The following is a 20,233-nucleotide window of genomic DNA, read 5'->3' on the forward strand; positions in this document are numbered from 1 at the left end:
TGGCGATTTTGACCATTTTACCGTCGGGGACGTTTTTGGGTACCCCGAGCCTTGAGATTTACTTAGAGTTACGTGAACTCTAAGTAACCTCACATAAATAGAAAAACACTTAACAAAGCGCTCTTTCTTTCTCTCTCTTGTGTGCACTCTATCTCTCTCTCAACCCATTGGGAATTTCATGTGTTCTAGGAGGAATCGAAGCTAGCTTAGGCTCAGGATTTCTTGGGGAGAAGCTTAGCATCATTTTGGGCAGCAGAAATAACAGTTTCTAGCCTTAAATCTCCATGATTTCTCTAGTTTTTGCTGAGTTTTAGAACTCTGAAATCTAAATTTTGAGTTTGAGATTTGGTGATGTTTTGGCCTAGTTTTAGCTTTAGTTTTGTGGGTAGTGAGGTGCTGGATTGATTCAAAGCTTAACTTTCGTGATTCAAGTATTTTTGGATAGTTTTTTAATGAGATTTGGCTTGAAAAAATGAGGGAAAATGTTGGGTTTTCATGTCAAGCTGCGACCTTGTTCTTGGGTCGTTGTGGCTCTCATGAATGTTGGGAGAAGTTGTTCCTGAACTCCCATTTAATTCGTGACCCTTGTAGTGGCACGTCAGGGCTCTCATGAACGCTGGGAGAAGCAGGTCCTGAAATCCCATTTGAGTTGCGACGCTTGTAGTGGCGCGCCGTGGCACGTGTGTTCCAGAGGAGAACCCTTGGGCTCCCTAACTTGAGGCATGCTACGGCTCCTTTGTCTTGGGTCATGACGCTTGAAGGGCTTTTGAACCCGAGGAATGATTTGAGTGCGGGAACTCAAATCTATAGGCTCGGGATCAATTCTACTACTCGATTTAGTAGAATTCGACGTCCCAGAGGCTAGGACTCGGTCTGGAAGCCTTTATTCACCCATTTTTTTATGAGATTCTCTATTGGTTGTGACTAGGTTAATGTTATGGTCTCGGAACTGGGATCATGCTCGAGGGTCATTATTAATATACATTGCACTCATAACTAAGGTAAGAAAACTGCACCCTATACTTGTTAAATGTGATTATCTGCGTGGTTAGGGCTCGACCCCATTAAGGAACATGGTCATTACTGTGTTTCTTATCTAATTTTCTGAGATGTATGATTAATATGTATGCATACTTGTATTATCTGAAGTATGCTTATCAGTATCTGGTTATCTATTTATCTGGTTGTTTAATGTGATTATGAATAGGGCTCGGGTCCGTGAGAATGAACATGATTATGATTCTGTCTGTGATCAATTGATTAAGTATGCGTGAATGATCTGTTTTGGGATAACTGTTAAAATATATAGGCATGTTTACATTATCCGATTGAAAAACTTTGGCTCATAAGTCAAGGGCGACAATAGCGTGCTGAGAGCCGGTCAATATGGTTAGGCCTAATGAGGAGCACATTATTCACTTATCCGGCCCAATGGTCGTGGGAAATTAAAGCGCCAGGTACGATAGGGCCAGCTCTAAGGCTAGTTATATAGATGATAGGGAACGACCCCTGGGGTGACTCATTAGTCTCATATCCTAGGGCGTTGGGTCCAAATATGACTTATTAACCATTTATTTAGGGCAACGAGCCCCCGTTATGACATGGTAGTCATTTATTTTTAATAGTATGCATGCATGAGTAGGTTATTACTACTAGGCATGCTAGATATGCATCTGGAATCTATATTTACTATTCATGCATATGTGTAAGTTTTCTTGCTGAGCCTCAGCAGAGCAATGAGTTGGAGAGCTTTGGTGCAGTAAGGGGAAAGGGAAGATGGACCAGCAATGAGTTGGAGAGCTTTGGTGGCAGCGTGTACATTTGTGGCTACTTGACCACCACAGTCGGGGTTATCTTGGAGGAACTACGGTTGTATCCCTTATTTTGTCAATTACGTCGCCTGGTTGTAACTTTTTACCTGTAGTAGACCTTTTAAACATCTGTTTATGTTATTTTGGGATCCCATGGATGAACACAAATATTTTTAATGAAAATTCAACGTTTCCCTTTGACCAAAATTTATAACCTTTGTCATTAACGTTAGATTCATGTTTATAACCAAGGGACTTGATTAGCAAGTCTTGTACTATTTAAAGTACACATTGTAATGGTCCTGGATTAGGAGGACGTTACAACTTGGTATCAGAGCTACCAAAGGGTTCCTGAAGACTGGTCGGGCATGCACACTTGCCTCTAAAGACAAGCTCGACTCAGGGTTTGGTAACTATTTTTGTTGTTATGTGTTTAACTGCCTAAATAGGATATAAATTCCTTATCTGCATTCCTTATTAGGGAGCATGAGATATTGTGATAGGGCATGGCCCTTGACTATTGATATGGTTATGTGCTTGCTTGCTCAATTGATAAATAAAGGCTTTACCTGCATACTAGAGTAGAGAGCATGATATTTGTGTTGGTAAGAGCATGGCTTATTAATTGATGCATGAACGTTATGGGCATGTACTTTAGTACTACTATTGTATGTGATTGCAATGTTGTTTGGTTTTCCCCGTGGGAAAGCTTTTGGTTATGATCATCATGGCTAATGGGACAAGTCATTGACTGCAAACGAACTAAGAGGTTATGTATGCAAGGCAGTCAATGGGACCTGGTGCTATTTATGTTGAGGCCGGAAGTTATATTTAGGGCTAGAGCCCTTCGCCTGCCCCTCAGAATTGGCAGCATGTGTTTACAGACATGCAAGCAAGAATTCAGAGGTAGGAGGAAGAGATTAGGTGGTTGAAGCAACAATTTCTGCCAAAGAACACTTTTTCTTTTGTTATGGCAAGAGTGGCACCAATTTTGGCTTAGCCTAGGGTTGGGTTGAGAATAGGTGGGAATCAATATATGAGAGTTTTTAGAAACTTTACCTTGCAGCTTTTTTAGGGAGGCCTAGATCCATTCAGAGCTGAACAATGGATGGCCTTGGTTAGCTATATCCTCAACTTTATTGGGGTGGTAGATCATGATAGGGTGATCTGTGCTACATATGTGTTACTGGAGGATGCCCCGACTTGGTGGGAAGTGGTATTCCAGATGCAAGATACAACTATGATCAACTAGGAAGAATTTAGGCAGTAGTTTAATGAGAAATATTATAGTGACGCAGTTAATACCGCAATTACAAATGAGTTTCTGAATCTGGTTCAGGGAAATCGACAATAACAGAATATGTTAATAAATTTGATGGGTTGGCCAAGTTTGCTTTTGATATGGTACCCATAGACGTGGCTCGAAAAGAGCGATTTATCAAAGGCTTGAATTTTGGGATAACTCAGGGAATTAGGATCACCCTAGTACATGAGATCTCTAGCTATGCTCAAGTGGTAGTGGGTCATTGTCGCTGAGGGCATAGGAAATGAGATATGGAGGAAGAGCGCCGAAGAACTCAGCGCTCAGGCAGTGATACCCATGTTTATTGGATCAGGCAGGGGCGGAGGCCCCAGTAATCAGAAGGAAAGGTTATCGATATATTTAACATCCCTCAGCTAGAAGAGGGATTCCGAAATGCGAGTTCACTACTGAGGGTGAACAAAAGCTTGTGCTGCTCATCAAAGCTGATTTAGTTTAGGAGCTTGATTCCTTTAATTATTTGTTTTAGTTTGAACTATATTTTCATGTTTTATTAGAGTTTTTGTTGGAGTCAAAGATATGTCGTTTTGGGATTTTTTTCATTATGGGTATTTTAGGGTTTTTATTTGTCTAAAAGCCCTCTTTGTAATTTTCGGCTATATTAAGCCTTGTGGAAAACTTGGAATTCAGATCGTTTTTGTTAGTGAAAAAATATTGTGAGCTTTCTTCTTGAGTTCTTGAAGAAACTTTCGAACTTATCAAGGGTTTCCTTGTGGAGTTCAAGCCGGACTTATCAAACGGATAATCCATCCCCGTTTGTGGCATCTTTCACCATACCAAGGTTCGTGCTTTGCTAAGCATTGGGTCGCGGTTTTCCATTCCAATTTCGAGTGTTCTTGGGTTGTTTGTCCATATTTGGTTCGGGTTTCGTCATAATTGTTGGCGTGGTTCGTATCAGTTGGTATCAGAGCCTAGGTTCATACGGTTTGGCCTATCCTTTTCCTTGTTTTCTTTTCGTTTTATTGTTCAAATCGTGCAATTGAATTAGGGTTTCTGAAAATTCCCCTTTTTTTTCTTTTCTTTTCTGAAAATCGTGAAATTAGGGTTCTTATTGTGAATCTGAGTTTGCATTGAGTTTGTCTTGTTCTTATTGTGAAATCCGAATTGGCATTGATTTTCTCTTATTCTTATTGCGAAATCTAAATTGGCAGTGAGTTTCTCTTGTTTTCATTGTGAAAATCCGAATTTGCATTGAGTTTCTCTTGCTCTTTTGTGAAATCCGAGTTGTTTTGTTTTCGAATCCAAGTCTGATTTTTTTTTCTTGTGTCTTGTACCTGCGTTTGAGAAATAAAAAAATAAAAAAAAAGAAGAAGAAAAAATCAAGAGTCTGGAAACCTTTCTTAAAAATTTTTGTTCTAATCTTGTTCCATATGTCCTAGAGGTTCTTTTGCCAAATCCTCACGCAAGTGTATCAAAAAATCATCAGTTTTGCTATGTTCGTTTGGTTTGTTGTGGTTTGATTTGCTACTAGAATCCTCCATCATAACGTTTGATTAGTTTTGAAAGAGCTTAAAGAAGAATACGAGTGGAAAAAGGCAGAGGTGCGAGCTTATTTGAGGGTAAAGCCATTGAAATTGAGTGAAACACGAGTGGATTTGAGTGAAAATATTGTTCGAGTGAAACACGTGAGGGAGTGTGGTGAGGTCTCTTTTCCATATTGTTCTAACCTTATTTTGCATATTTCCATCATGGCACAAAATCCAGAGAAAAATGCAAGCAATGAGATTCCACTACCTGAGGTTCCTAATCTACAAATTCAAGCATTAATGGGGGAGATGCAAAGGATGATGAGGACGGAGTGTGAACAAATACATGAGAGGTTGGATAGGGTAGAAGAGGGAACGCAATGGAGGGTACGGAGGAACAGGGTGCAACAATGGGATGTTGAGGGTGAAAGAGATTTTGAAGGGGGAGATTTAGAGGAAGAGTATGATAGGATGTCAGAGGGTAACCATAGGTGGTATGGCCGAGATAGAGAAGCTAGGAACTGGGTAGATAATAATTTGGGAAATATCAAAATGAGGATCCCTGCATTTCAAGGGAAGAATGATCTCGAAGCTTACCTTGAGTGGGAAAAGAAGATGGAGTTGGTTTTCGATTGTCACAACTACTCCGAAGTGAAGAAGGTAAAACTTGCTGCAATTGAATTTACTGATTATGCTATTGTTTGGTGGGATCAGTTGTGCATCAACAGGAGGCGAAATGGAGATCATCCTATTGAGACTTGGGAAGATATGAAGAGGGTGATGAGGCGACGTTTTGTACCAGCTCACTACTATCGAGATCTATACCTTAAGCTGCAAGGTCTTCATCAAGGTTACAAGAGTGTTGATGAGTATTACAAAGAGATGGAGAAGGCTATGATTAGAGCCAATGTGGAAGAAGATCGGGAGGCGACAATGGAAAGGTTTTTGAATGGGTTGAATAGAGAGATTGCTAATACAATTGAGCTACACCATTATGTGGAATTGGAAGATTTGGTGCATATGGCAATGAAAGTTGAGAGGCATCTCAAGAGGGGTAGTACAAGTTCAAATCTGAGACAAATCCCACAAAATCCAAGTGCAGCACCTTGGCGGTCGAACTATCGAAAGAAAGAAGAAAACCCTTCTACTCACAAGCCTAAAACCGAGCAAAAACCAGCCACCACAACCACAGCCTCTCAAGGTAAAACAGCCCCTACTTCGTCCCGTTCTAGTGAGATTAAGTGTTTCAAATGTCAGGGGAGAGGACACATAGCTAGCCAATGCCCAAACAAGCGAGTTATGGTGATTCAGGATAATGGGGAGATAGATTCAGAAGATGAAGATGATCTTGATGACATGCCACCATTGGAGGATGAATCTATGGCTGGTGAGGAGTTTGGTGCAGAATATGGTGATATGCTTGCACTAGTCACACGACGAGCCTTAAATTTGCAAGCAAAAGAAAAGGAAGAAGAGGTACAGCGGGAGATTATCTTTCACACTCGTTGTCATGTGAAAGACAAGGTATGTAGTGTTATTATTGATGGTGGTAGTTGCACTAACGTTGCTAGTTCTTCCATGGTTGAGAAGCTGGGGCTCACAACACCTATACATCCTCGTCCATACAAGTTGCAATGGTTGAATGATAGTGGTGAAGTAAGGGTTACAAAGTAGGTTGTTGTATCATTTCGAATTGGCAAATACGAGGATGAAGTATTATGTGATGTGGTTCCAATGCATGCTAGACATCTCCTGCTAGGAAGACCTTGGCAATTTGATCGGCGGGTGCAGCATGATGGCTTCACCAACAAGTACTCATTCACATTCCGTCAACGAACAATCACTCTAGCTCCGTTGACACCAAAACAAGTATATGAAGATCATGTGAGGTTGCAAAAATTGAGTGATAAAAAAAAATTGAGTGAGCAAAAGAAAGAGAGTGAAAGGATGAATGAGAGTGAGGGAGAAGAGAGACAAATAGAGAGCAAGGTCGAATCAAGTGAGAGAGAAAAGAGAGAGAGAAGAGTTCGGCCAAGGAGGGAAAATCAGAGAGAAAACAAAGAAATTTTTATGCAAAAACAAGTGAGGTTAAGCGAGCATTGATTGCAAAAAGGCCGATGATTGTACTCATGTATAAGGAGACTCTTTTAAACACTAACCAACTTGATTCTTCGCTGCCTAGTGTTGTTGTTTCTATTTTGCAGGAGTTTGAGGATGTGTTTCCTGAGGAGGTACCACATGGTTTACCACCTATCTGAGGGATTGAACATCAAATTGATTTTGTTCCCGGTGCTTCAATCCCAAACCGACCAGCATACAGGAGCAATCCGGAGGAGACGAAGGAACTTCAATGGCAAGTTGAAGAATTGATGGAAAAAGGGCATGTGAGAGAAAGCATGAGTCCTTGTGCTGTTCCAGTGATTCTAGTTCCCAAGAAGGATGGGACATGGAGAATGTGTGTTGATTGCCGAGCCATCAACAACATAACGGTAAAATATCGACACCCCATTCCTCGTTTAGATGATGTGTTGGATGAGTTGCATGGTTCTTGTGTATTTTCTAAGATTGATCTTAAGAGTGAGTATCATCAAATACAAATGAAAGAAGGTGATGAATGGAAGACCGCAGTTAAAACTAAACATGGATTGTATGAGTGGTTAGTCATGCCTTTTGGATTAACTAATGCACCTAGCACTTTCATGCGCTTGATGAATCATGTTTTGCGTGTTTTCATTGGAAAATTCGTTGTTGTGTATTTTGATGATATTCTTATTTATAGCAAGAGTTTGCATGATCATGCCTCACATTTGCATTCGGTTTTGGATGTGCTTAGGAAAGAGAAATTATATGCTAACCTCAAGAAATGTACTTTCTGAACCGATAAGCTTGTTTTCCTAGGTTTTGTTGTGAGTGCTACAGGTATTGAGGTTGATGAAGAGAAGATCAAAGCCATCCAAGAGTGGCTGACCCCCTCCAGTGTAAGTAATGTTAGAAGTTTTCATGGACTTGCTAGCTTTTACAGGAGGTTTGTGAAGGATTTTAGCACCATCACCGCACCACTTACCGAAGTTATCAAGAAGAACATTGCATTCAAATGGGGTGATGCACAAGAGGAGGCATTTCATCTTATTAAACACAAGCTTACTCACGCTCCTTTACTTGCTTTACCTAACTTTTCTAACACATTTGAAGTTGAATGTGATGCTTCTGGTATAGGTATTGGCGCTGTTCTTATGCAGGATGGGAGACCACTTGCGTATTTTAGTGAGAAACTAAGTGGGGCTGCACTTAACTACCCCACTTATGACAAAGAGTTGTACGCATTTGTTCGAGCTTTAGAGACATGGCAGCACTATTTGTGGCCGAAGGATTTTGTGATTCGTACGGATCATGAATCTTTGAAACATTTGAAAGGACAACATAAGCTGAACAAGAGACATGCACAATGGGTTGAGTTCATTGAGACATTTCCTTATGTCATTCGGTATAAACAAGGTAAGGATAATGTGGTTGCTGATGCACTTTCACGCAGGTATGCCTTAATCTCTACTCTTGATGCTAAATTACTTGGTTTTGAGCACATTAAGGAACTTTATCATGTTGACCATGATTTTGGGGAGATTTATGGTGCTTGTGAAAAATCTGTTGAGGGAAAGTTTTATAGGCATGAGGGTTTCTTGTTTATGGAGCATCGGTTGTGTGTACCTAATTGTTCTTTGAGAGATTTGTTAGTTTGGGAGTCCCACGGTGGAGGGTTGATGGGACATTTTGGAGTCACTAAGACTCTAGCTATGTTACAGGAGCACTTCTATTGGCCACACATGAAACGAGATGTTGGCGAATTTGTGGTAGGTGTGTGACTTGTAGGCAGGCTAAATCGAGAGTCCAGCCAAATGGTCTTTACACGCCACTACCTATTCCTAGTTCACCCTGGGTTGATATTTCGATGGATTTTGTTTTGGGTTTACCTAGGAGTAAGCGTGGGAGGGATTCAATCTTTGTGGTTGTAGACCGGTTTTCTAAGATGGCTCACTTTATACCTTGTCATAAAACGGATGATGCTTCTAATGTTGCAGATTTGTTCTTTAGGGAGATTGTGAGATTACATGGTATGCCTAGGACAATTGTGTCAGATCGGGATGCTAAGTTCTTGAGTTACTTTTGGAAGACTTTGTGGGGTAAACTTGGAACGAAACTATTGTTTTCTACTACTTGTCATCCTCAAACTGATGGTCAAATAGAAGTAGTTAATAGAACTTTATCCACTTTGTTGAGGACTATCATTAGTAAGAACATTAAGACTTGGGAGGATTGTTTACCACATGTTGAGTTTGCTTATAATCGTTCTATGCATTCTTCTACTAAGTTTTCACCATTTGAAATTGGTTATGGTTTTAACCCTTTAACTCCTTTGGATTTATCACCTTTACCTGTTTCTGAGCATGTGAATTTAGATGGCAAGAAGAAGGCAGAATTTGTGAAGCAATTCCATGAGAGGGCACGCCTCAACATAGAGAGGAGGACAGAGCAATACATCAAGCAAGCTAACAAGGGACGTCACAAGCAGGTTTTTGAGCTCGGTGATTGGGTGTGGTTGCACATGAGAAAAGAAAGATTTCCAGCACAAAGACGTTCCAAGTTGCTACCTCGAGGAGATGGTCTGTTTCAAGTGCTAGAACGAATCAATGACAATGCCTACCGAGTAGGTTGACTAGGTGAGTACAATGTTAGTGCTACTTTCAATGTTACTGATCTGAGTCCTTTTGACGTAGGTGACGATTTGAGGACAAATCCTTCTCAAGAGGGGGGGAATGATGAGGACATCAAGACTAACGACCCAATTCAAGTTCCAGTTGGTCCAGTGACGAGGGCGCGAGCTAGGAGATTCAAAGAAGAACTTAACAACTTAGTCTGGAGAATTCTACAACAGGAAAAGGTCGAGTTCACTACTGAGGGTGAACAAAAGCTTGTGTTGCTCATCAAAGTTGATTCAGTTTAGGAGCTTGATTCCTTTAATTATTTGTTTTTAGTTTGAACTATATTTTCATGTTTTATTAGAGTTTTTGTTGGAGTCATAAAGACATGTCATTTTGGGCTTTTTCATTATGGGTATTTTAGGGTTTTTATTTGTCTAAAAACCCTCTTTGTATTTTTTGGCTATATTAGGCCTTGTGGAAACTTTGAATGCAGATCGTTTTTGTTAATGAAAAAATATTGTGAGTTTTCTTCTTGAGTTCTTGAAGAAACTTTCGAACTTGTCAAGGGTTTCCTTGTGGCGTTCAAACCTGACTTATCAAACGGATAATCCATCCTCGTTTGTGGCGTCTTTCACCATACCAAGGTTCGTGCTTTGCTAAGCATTGGGTCGCGGTTTTCCATTCCAATTTCGAGTGTTCTTGGGTTGTTTATCCAGATTTGGTTCGGGTTTCGTCACAATTGTTGGCGTGGTTCGTATCACTATGATAGGCCAGCAGGGCGAGGGCAAGCATTGGAAACTTTACCTGGAATGCTCTCGGTGCAGAAGGTGCCATCTGGGAGAATTCTGAGCATGGGCATGTTTCTTATGTGAGATGGTTGGGCACCTCATGAAGGATTGCCAAAGGCTGAGGAAGAAAGAATCAAAGGGGTCTTGCAGCTTGACACCAGTTCGAGTGTCCGCTCTGACGCAATCAGAGGCTGAGGTAGGTCCCTCAGTAGTGATAGTTTAGCCTCCTAGTTCTAATTTTTATGTTATGTTATTGGTTCTTGCACCATGTTTTTATTTGTTTTGTTGCATCTAGAAGAGGAATAAACTTAGTATGTAGATTACATAATTATGTTGTGTATAGAATTTGGAACTCTATTGCCTACCGGGGAAACTGGTAACTTCTTATGAGGTGGGTAAGATCATTGCTAGTGACACTGGATGGTAGAGAGTGTCAATTGATTTGATTGAGCTAGTCATCATCGACTTTGATATGACCTTGGGTATGGAATGGTTAGCCAATGATGGGACAATGATAGATTTCAAGAAGAAGATGGTAACCTTTCCCCCCGTACACCTATGATATTTGTATTTAGAGGTAGCACTACAAAAAAATTGGTCTTTCTTGACGGATCGGGCCTGCCAAGAATATGAACGCCGAGATTGTTTCTGTGTTAAATGTCGGCAGTTTTGGCTCGCCAAGATTGGGTACCCAATCTTGGTAAGTGAATTAAGGAGCGTTGTGATAGGGTCTACACTTCACACAAGGGAAAGATATCATATTAGGGTCCTCTCCATTCTCTATTGCAAACTTCATGAAATATTCAACTCCCTCTTCTTATTTTATGGACAATCTACTTTTTTTCATCCAATCTCTATCCATCTGTAACAAAAATAACCTAATACATTCAAATACTATTATAGGTAAGCATATGGTTATGGTAACCCAATGATTAAACATATATCTCAGTTTTACTAGTAAGGAATTGAAAATCATCTACAGGGTTAAAAAAAACTAAGCAGAGTTTTCCCTATTTCTACATATTATCCATAATTTTAAAAATCACAAAACAATTATACAATACCACACAACAAAATTCATCCCTATTTCTCTGTAGCACACAAGTCTCAAATCCTAATTCTTCTCTAATTATCATTAATATTTCTCATAATATATGTCATAAACTTTTAAACATGTATGTCAATTTTAGTAAAAAGAAATGAAAATCATCTACATGGTTAAAATAAAATTGAGCAGAGTTTCTCCAATTTCTGCATTACTATCCATAATTTTACAAATCACGAGAAAACAATCAAACAATACCACACAACAAAATTCATCATTATTTATCCGCAACACACAAGTCTCATATCCTATTCTTCTCTTATAATCAATAATTGTCTTCATAATATATAAATATGTCATAAATTTTATGGTAACATACCTTTCCAAGTGTTAAGTCCTTCCACATCCACCTCCAATATTAATAATATTATGTGAAGATATTAAACTAATAAACTAAGAAAACATAATTATACAAACTTTCAAAATGAAAATTATGTCAAAATAACCAATTTAACATATATATTTCTACAACAATATTCTATTTAGCACAATATACATCTTAACATATTTAAAAAATTGAAATAATAAATTACAATATTAATTTTCAGCCAAAATTAGAAAATATATATATTGAAATTACAAAATTCATCTAAACTAATATACAATAATTTAATTATAACTTCAAACATTACCAACATATTTAACTACATAATATACAAACAAACAAAAAACACAAACTAAATAAATCATAATATTATTTTATGCCAATTATAAAAAATAAAAATAAAATATTCAAACCTTACCTAAAATAACTCCAAATCAATGGCTCAATGTCATTTAGTCTTGTATGAACTAGTGTATATGGTGACGTACAAAATGGCTCCAACAAAACCGAAGGGACTAAAGGTTCAGTTATAGAAATTACTAGACTTGGGTTTTATTAAGCCAAGTTTCCCACCATGGCGCGCACCAGTTCTCCTCGTGAAGAAGAAAGATGGTTCCCTGTGGATGTGTATTGATAATAGAGAACTGAACAAGTTAACTATCAAGAACATGTATCATGTGCCAAGGATTGATGATTTGTTTGATCAGTTACAGGGTAGGACGGTATTCTCCAAGATAGATCTTCGATTTGGTTATCACCAGCTGAGGATCAAGAAGGAAGATATACCGAACATAGCCTTTCACACCAGGTATGGGCATTATGAGTTTCTAGTGATGTCATTTGGAATGACTAATATTCCACCAACATTTATGGATCTGATGAATAGAGTGTTCAAAGATTACCTGGATCGACTCGTGATCTTCTTTATTAACGATGTACTGGTATACTCTCAGTCCGAGATGGAGCGCGAGCACCATCTGTGATTAGTACTACAAAGGCTGAGAGAGCATAGGCTGTATGTGAAAATCAAGAAGTACGAGTTTTGTTTGCCCCGTGTGACTTTCTTAGGTCACATAGTCAGTAAGGATGGAATTATGGTGGATCCAGCAAAGATTGAGGCGGTCAGAGATTGGCCAAGACTGATGAATCCTTCAAAGATCAGAAGTTTCTTGGGATTGGCAGGTTATTACAAATGCTTTGATGGTGGGTTTTCCAAGATTGTGTCACCACTGACAGAGTTGACACGCAAGGATCAAAGGTTCATATGTTCAAACAGGTGTGAGGACAACTTCTAGAGACTAAAGAAGAATGTGATCACTGCTCCAGTTTTGAGTCTTCCTACAGACCAGGGAAAGTTTGTGGTTTATTGTGATGCCTAGAGACAGGGTTTAGGTCTAATTCAACTGAAGGAATATGAACAAAGGCACCTTACACATGATCTAGAACTTCCAGCAGTTGTTTTTTCACTGAAGCTGTGGCGGCACTACTTGTATAGTGAGAAGTGTGAGATATTGTAACGTCCCAAAATAACCTAATAAGGCCTAGGGCCTTGATTTGGGGGACAGGATAGCAATATATGGAGTGATATGCTTATTTGTTATATTTAATTGTAATTATTTGGATTATGTGATAATATGACTGGTTGTACATGTTTAGGGTTATTGAATATGCATGTGGGCCCGTTTCTTATTAGAAGGGAAATTCTGATAATTTGGTTGTTACGGGCATAATTGTATATTTATGTGCATATATGTGATATATGTGAGAGACCACATTATTATGTGGGTTTATTGGAGTTACTCGGCACGAGGCGATCCTAGGGAGCAAGTTAGCGGGAAAGTCACAGCAAGACCCAATACCCAACTTGGGGCGAGTCAAGGGGTATTTTGGGTAATTGTCATTTAATTGGGTTATCGGGTGGTTGAAATGAATAATTGGAAATATATTTGAAGTTAGTGAGTTTAGGAGTGAATACTAAGGAATTTGACCATTTAGCCCTCGGGGACGTTTTTGGTACCCCGATCCTCGGGATTAGCTTAACTTACTTAACCTTAGGAAACAAAAGACAAAAAACACTAAACACTTAGAAGCACACTGAACCGACATACTCTCTCTCCTCACTCTCTTTCTCTCTAAGCTTTCCTAAGCTTGTTCCTTGGACAAGTTAAGGAGGATTTTGGCTAGGAATCAGTGAATTGAAGCCTAAAACTTGGGGAATTAGTTCTACTGCATTTTGTGAGATTAATCATCAGTTGAGGTAAGCTCTAGACCATGTTTTTGCCATTGAAATTCTGTGTTTTTCTTGGGTTTTTTGAAGTGTTTTGAACCTTTTAGCTCAAGAATTGGAATTGGAGTTTTGATGAGTTTTAAGGTTGGATTTTTGTTGGGTTTTGTTGTTGGGAAGATGTTAGAACGGTTGTGGGTATTAAATTATGGTTTTGGGGTGAAATTGGGTTAGTTTGGATTGAATTTGGCTGATTAAAAGTGTGAAAAATCTAGGTTCATGGGGCTAAGTCGCAACCTTGTTCTTGAGGGGCTGCGAATGAGCTTAAACCCATGGCCTTGGGAGGTCTCTATCTGGGAGGCACGCTGCGACCCTCAAGGGCAAGTCGCAACCCGTGTCCCTTTGACGGAGGGGGAGGCTCTCGGGTAGGAGGGCCACGCCAGGACCCTCAAGGTCAGGTGGTAGCCCGCCTAGGAATTTTTGGCCTAGGGAAGTTTTAAAAATGGAACTCGAGGCCCCGGAGGCTAGGAAACAGTCTGAAAGCCTTTAATTGCTCATTATTGATGGAATCCTATATTATTGTTGTGACTAGGTTATCGATAGGGGCTCAGAACCGGGAACGTGCTCGAGGGTCGTTCTTATTTACACTATACTGGAACCCGAGGTAAGAAAACTACACCCAATACATGTTATATGTGATTAGGGCTTGGCCCGACTATTATCAATTCTAATGACTTGGGCTTGGGCCTCGAGGATATTTATGTTTAAGCAATTGTTTCACATGTTGGTTTATACTTGCTTAAGTCTTTCATGTTTGTTGTATGAACTCTGTGGTTAGGGAATGAGGCCCTGTTAAGTAAGTATGATTAGTATTGTGAGAATAGTTATTCGATGGTGTTATGTGATTGAAAAGCATACGTGTGTACTTTACTGGGATATGTCTATCCATATCAGTATATGTATTGAGGTCTGTATTCTTGGATCAGGGCTTGACTTATTAGTCATGGATGGGAAAAGTGTGCTGCACGCTGGTCGAAAGGGTTAGGCCTAAACCACCAACGTACTATTATGTTGGCCAACTCTATGGTCGTTGGTAAACCAAGGCGTTGGGCTAGCTCTATGGCTAGTTATTCAGAGCTAAGGGCGAGAGCCCCAGGTGGCTCTATGGTCACATGGCTAGGGCATAGGCCCTGAGGTTGGCTCTAAACTATTTAGGGCAGCAGCCCCAAGTTGGTCCAATGACAACATGTTTGTAACTGAACCATTGTTTATGTATGTTATTAATGCTGAACATGCTAAATGGGTATTTGGAAGTTTATATTCTCTGTTTATGCATATGTTGAGTTTTCTTGCTGAGCCTTGGCTCGGGGGTGCTTTGTGGTGCTAGTAAGGGGAAGGGAAAGCCTGACCAGCCATATGTTGCAGAGCTTCGGTGGGGGCGTGTAAATATGCGGCTGCTCGACTACCACGGCCGGGGATATCTCATAGGAACTAGGGTTATAGCCCTGGTTTGCCGCTTAGGTCAAGTGAATGTAACTTTTGATGTATATACACTTCTTTTTTAAGTTTAATTGTAATATTTTGGAAACCCATGACTATATGAATCTTTTCAAATAAAATTCAATGGATCTTTTGAAAAAAATATTTAGCCCTAACCTTTGACATTAACCATAGTTACACATTTTTTTAACCAAATGACTTGGTTAGCAAGTATGACACAATTTAAAGTACACACTGTAACAGTCCTGGATTAGGAGAACGTTACAGATATACACTGATCACACGAGTTTGAAATACTTCTTCGCCCAAAAAGACCTTAACATGAGGCATAGACGTTGGTTAGTGCTGGGTAAGGATTATGATTTTGAGATCTTTTACCACCCAGGGAAAGCCAACATGGTAGCAGATGCCTTAAGCCGGAAGGGTCCGGGAAAGTTGTATAGTGCTAGACAGATATCCAGGGAGTTGGCAGAGGATATCCCCAGAGCAAGTATTGAGTTAGTGGTGGGTCGGTTAGCAAACATCACCATGCAGTCTACTTATTTAGAAAGGATAAAGGAGAAACAGTTGAGTGACCCAGAGTTGGGAAGGATTAGAGGGGACGTTCTAGTTGGAGTGGCTAAGGCCTATATAGTGTCAGACATGGGTTTATTGGATTTGTGAATAGATAGCCACTGGGATCAGACGGGAGATTTTGGATGAATCTCATACTACCTCTTATTCTCTAAATTTAGGCACCACGAATATGTACCAAGATTTGAAAGTTTAATATTGGTGGCCTAGGATGAAGAGGGACATGACTGAGTACGTGGCGAAGTGTCTAACCTATCCACATGTCAAGGTAGAGTATCAGAGACCAGCAAGGCTATTATAGCCTCTGGATATCCCAGGGAGGGAATGGGACGACATCACAATGGATTTCATGGTGGGATTGCCCAGGATAGTTGGCCAGCACGATTTAGTCTGGATATTGTGGACTGGTATACGAAGTCAACTTACTTCTTACCATTGAGGACGAACTACACAGTTGACCTGTATGCAGATCTATATGTGAGCGGGATCGTACGCCTTCATGGGATTCTGAGGTCTATCGTGTCGGATGGAGACCCCATCTTTACTTTCATGTTTTGGGGAAGTTTACAGAAGGCGATGGGTACACAACTAAAGTTTAGTACAACTTATCATCCTGAGACTGATGGTTAGTTTGAGAGGATTATCCAGATACTGGAGGACATGCTGAGAGCATGTGTATTGGACTTTGAAGGGTCCTAGAGTAAATATTTGCCTCTGATTGAGTTTTCCTATAATAACAGCTACCAGTCGTCTATTAAAGTGGCACCTTATAAGATGATATATGGCAGGAAGTGTAGATCACCCATTCACTAGGATGAGATGGGTGAGATGAAATATTTTGGTATTGAAAAGATTAGAGCTCGGATGCTCGCGTCTCAAAGTAGACAGAAGAGTTATTCGGTCCCAAAGCAGCGGAACATGGATGTAACGACCCAAATTCACTAATAAGGCTTAAGGGCCTTGATTAGTGTGCCGGGAGGGCATGATGGGAATTATGTATGATTTTTATGATTAAGACGCATGATTATGATTTTAAGCATGTTATATAATTATGTGAATTATGTTATGTGATAATTATGATGTGTGAATCGTACCACGTGGGTGCTGTGATGCACGTGCCGAGACGATCCAAGAAAGCTAGATAGTGGTAACTGGTAATTTGGTAACCTGTGTAACTATTAGTAACCATAGAGAGTAAAAGGTTATATGGGGAAAGTGGTAGAATTGCAAAGCTGGCAAAAGGACGAGTATGCCCTTGGGGTTTAGTTAGGAAGGGGTATTAGTGGAAGGGTAGAATAGTCATTTGGTAGGATAAATGACCATTAGCTGAAGGGAAAAGATCATAAACGTTATTTCATTTGGGGCATGATTCATTTAAGCTGAATATGGAGACCTAGAAATAGAGAAAAAGAAAAGAAGAAGAAGGAAGCTGAATTTGAGTCTTGGAAGGAAAATCAAGAGGGTTGAAGTAATCAAAATCAAGCTTAAGCCAAGAATATTCAGAGGTAAGATTTTGGTTATGGTATATCTAAGTTTCAAGTCTGATTTTTGGTTGATAAGTGTGAATTGAAACAAATTGGTGGCTGGTTTTGTATGAACTCAGAATTGGGTAATCAAAGGGGCAGGAGGTTTAAAGCTAGAGGTTGGACTCACCACTCAAGGTAAGGTTTCTGTGTAATTATTAGGCTTATTTCTGTTAAGGTTTAGGGAGTTTGGAGTGTGGTTCGTGTTTGGGTTTAAGTTGTTTTTAATTCTCTGGTTTGAGTTACAAAGCATGAAACTCAAGAGTGAATCTTGGGAATAGTTGGTGAATGGGCTTGAGTATGATGTTTCTAGGTTGTTGTGGGGTTTATTAAGGATTTAGAGTTGGTTTTGGGACTTAGGATGGAGTTTGGGGTGATTTGGAGTGAGTTAGGCTCGGGAAAAACGCGAAGGCCAATTTCAGGACATCAATTTTGGCAATTTTGGCCCTTTGCTCCAAGGGTTCGGGGGATGTCTCCGGGGTATATTTTTAAGGTTTTGGGGGTTCCGAGAGTGTGGGTTAGGTTCTGGGAAGGTAGTTTTGGATTGGTTAGTGACAAAGAATGTTTTATTTGTGTTGTGATTAGGATTTTGGAGAGGCTCGGGGTAGAGGACCGTGCTTGCGGCTACGTGGCATCGAAAACCAGTGAATTGAAAGGTAAGAAAACTGCACCCGAATGTATGATTGTAAAGGGACTAAGTGCTCCCGAGAGTTGTATTGTGTCAATGTTGGTATTATGCCAAGGGACACGTAAAAGCGGTCTAAGAGTACCGTACATGATTTTAGCGCACGGGGTGCGAATTGGCCACCGGGAGCCAGAAACAATAGGATAACAGAGGGAGCAGCCTGTGAGCGCTAGCCCTGGTTATCATCTGTGCATTATGTATTATGAGCTGAGATGCTTAGTATATGAAATACTTGACTGATGATATACTTGAGTTTATGAGATGCTATATGTGTAGTTGACTTGTTTGCTAGTTGTTCATGCTCTGTTGTTGCTGTGTTTTCTTGCTGGGCCTTGGCTCACGGGTGCTTCGTGGTGCAGGTAAGGGCAAGAGCAAGCTGGACCAGGCCTGAGGTGGAGAGCTCCGAGGTGAAATGTACATAGCCAGCTGTTCGATCACCGTGGTCGAGGAGTGTGTCAGGACAGGGAATTACCTAACTGCTCGTTTTTGCCTTAATATGGCCAGTCAATGTATTTAAACTTTGTAACTTTTGTAAATGGCTTTTAAACTGTCATTTTTGGGATCCCATGTAAATAAATAATGTTTAGTAATGAAAACGTAACTTTTGAGACCAAAACACTTTTAACCCTAGTTCCTCTACTGTTTCAGTAACACGCTTTTACTTTAATGACTTGATTAGCAAGTCTGGCACTTTTTAAACACACAATGTAATGGTCTTGGCTATCCAGGGCGTTACAACTTGGTATCAGAGCGTCCTAGGTTTATGGGTCCTGAAGACTGGCTGGGTATGTACATTCGCTGCGGGAGACAAGCTCAACTCAGGGTTTGGTAATTGTATATGCATGATTATGTGCCTAAGTCATTTGATTGAGATATGAATGTTGATATCTGTCTGATGAATAGGGAGCATGAGATTCTGATAGGGCCTGGCCCTTGACTATTGCATGATGCTATTGAGGCGTGCTTATTAGCATTGCTGTGCATGTGGATGAATATCTTAATGAATTGCTATACTTGTTTGCTTGTGGATGAGTGGAGTTTCGGTGGTGGATTATGGAGAGATTATTACCCTGTCATCATAGCCTAATTGTCGAGTCGTTGTTTGCAGATTGACTTGAATAGTTATGCGTTCAAGGAAATCCATACGACAAGCCGGCAGGTCTGGGGCTAGAGAGGATGACCAGGGCCCAACCCCTCCGCCAGTCCCTGAGAACTGGCAATAGTTAATGGCAGAAATGCAAGCTAGGCTTCAGAGCCAAGAGGAATTGATCAGAATTCTGCAGCAGGCTCCATCTGGGAGTGTTGCCCCTGCTGGACCACCAGCACTGGAACCTGTGGTACAGCCCGTTGATGTTGGCAATAAAGTGGAACCGTTGTATGAGCGGTTCAGAAAGCAGCAGCCCCCGATCTTTGAGGGTGGACCAGATCCACTAAAAGCTGAGCAGTGGATGACCCTGATTACCACCATACTTGATTTTATGAAAGTAGAAGGACATGATAGGGTGGCCTGTGCCACTTATATGTTGAGAGAGGATGCCCTAATCTGGTGGGAGGTGGCATCACAGACTAGAAATGTTGCCACGTTGACTTGGGAAGAGTTTAAAGATTTGTTTAATCAGAAGTACTATAACGTTGCTATCAGGGCAACGAAGGTGAATGAGTTTGTGGGGCTGGTTCAGGGCAGTATGACCGTTACAGAATATGCCTTGAAGTTTGACAGACTTGCAAAGTTTGCACCAGATCTTGTGCCTACCGATGCAGCCAGGCTAGACAGATTTGTTAGAGGGCTGAATGTTATGGTAGCTCGAGATGTGAGGATTACCATAGTTCCTGGGGTGACTACTTATGCCCAGGCTGTGGAGAGGGCTCTGACTGCTGAGGAAGCAGAGAATAGGATATGGAGGGATAGTGCAGCAAGAAGGGAGGGTCGTAGGCCGGTGCCTCCATATTCTGGTTCTAGTAGAGGTAGAGGTATCAGTGATTTGAAGAGAAAGACTCCTGATGCCCCAATCGCTCCTAGGTTTGATAGAGGAGGTCGGGGTACTCAGGGTGGCTGTCGGGGAGGCGGTGATTCGTGGAGGACTTATCCAGAATGCACGAGGTGCAGGAGACGCCATTTGGGTGAGTGTCAGGCTAAGGCCTGCTATGTATGCGGGGTGGTGGGACACCTCAGGAAATATTGCCCGACCACGAAGAAGGGGGAGACAGGGAAGGT

This window comes from Humulus lupulus, chromosome 9 (assembly GCF_963169125.1).
Source record: "Humulus lupulus chromosome 9, drHumLupu1.1, whole genome shotgun sequence".
Taxonomy (NCBI): Eukaryota; Viridiplantae; Streptophyta; class Magnoliopsida; order Rosales; family Cannabaceae; genus Humulus; species Humulus lupulus.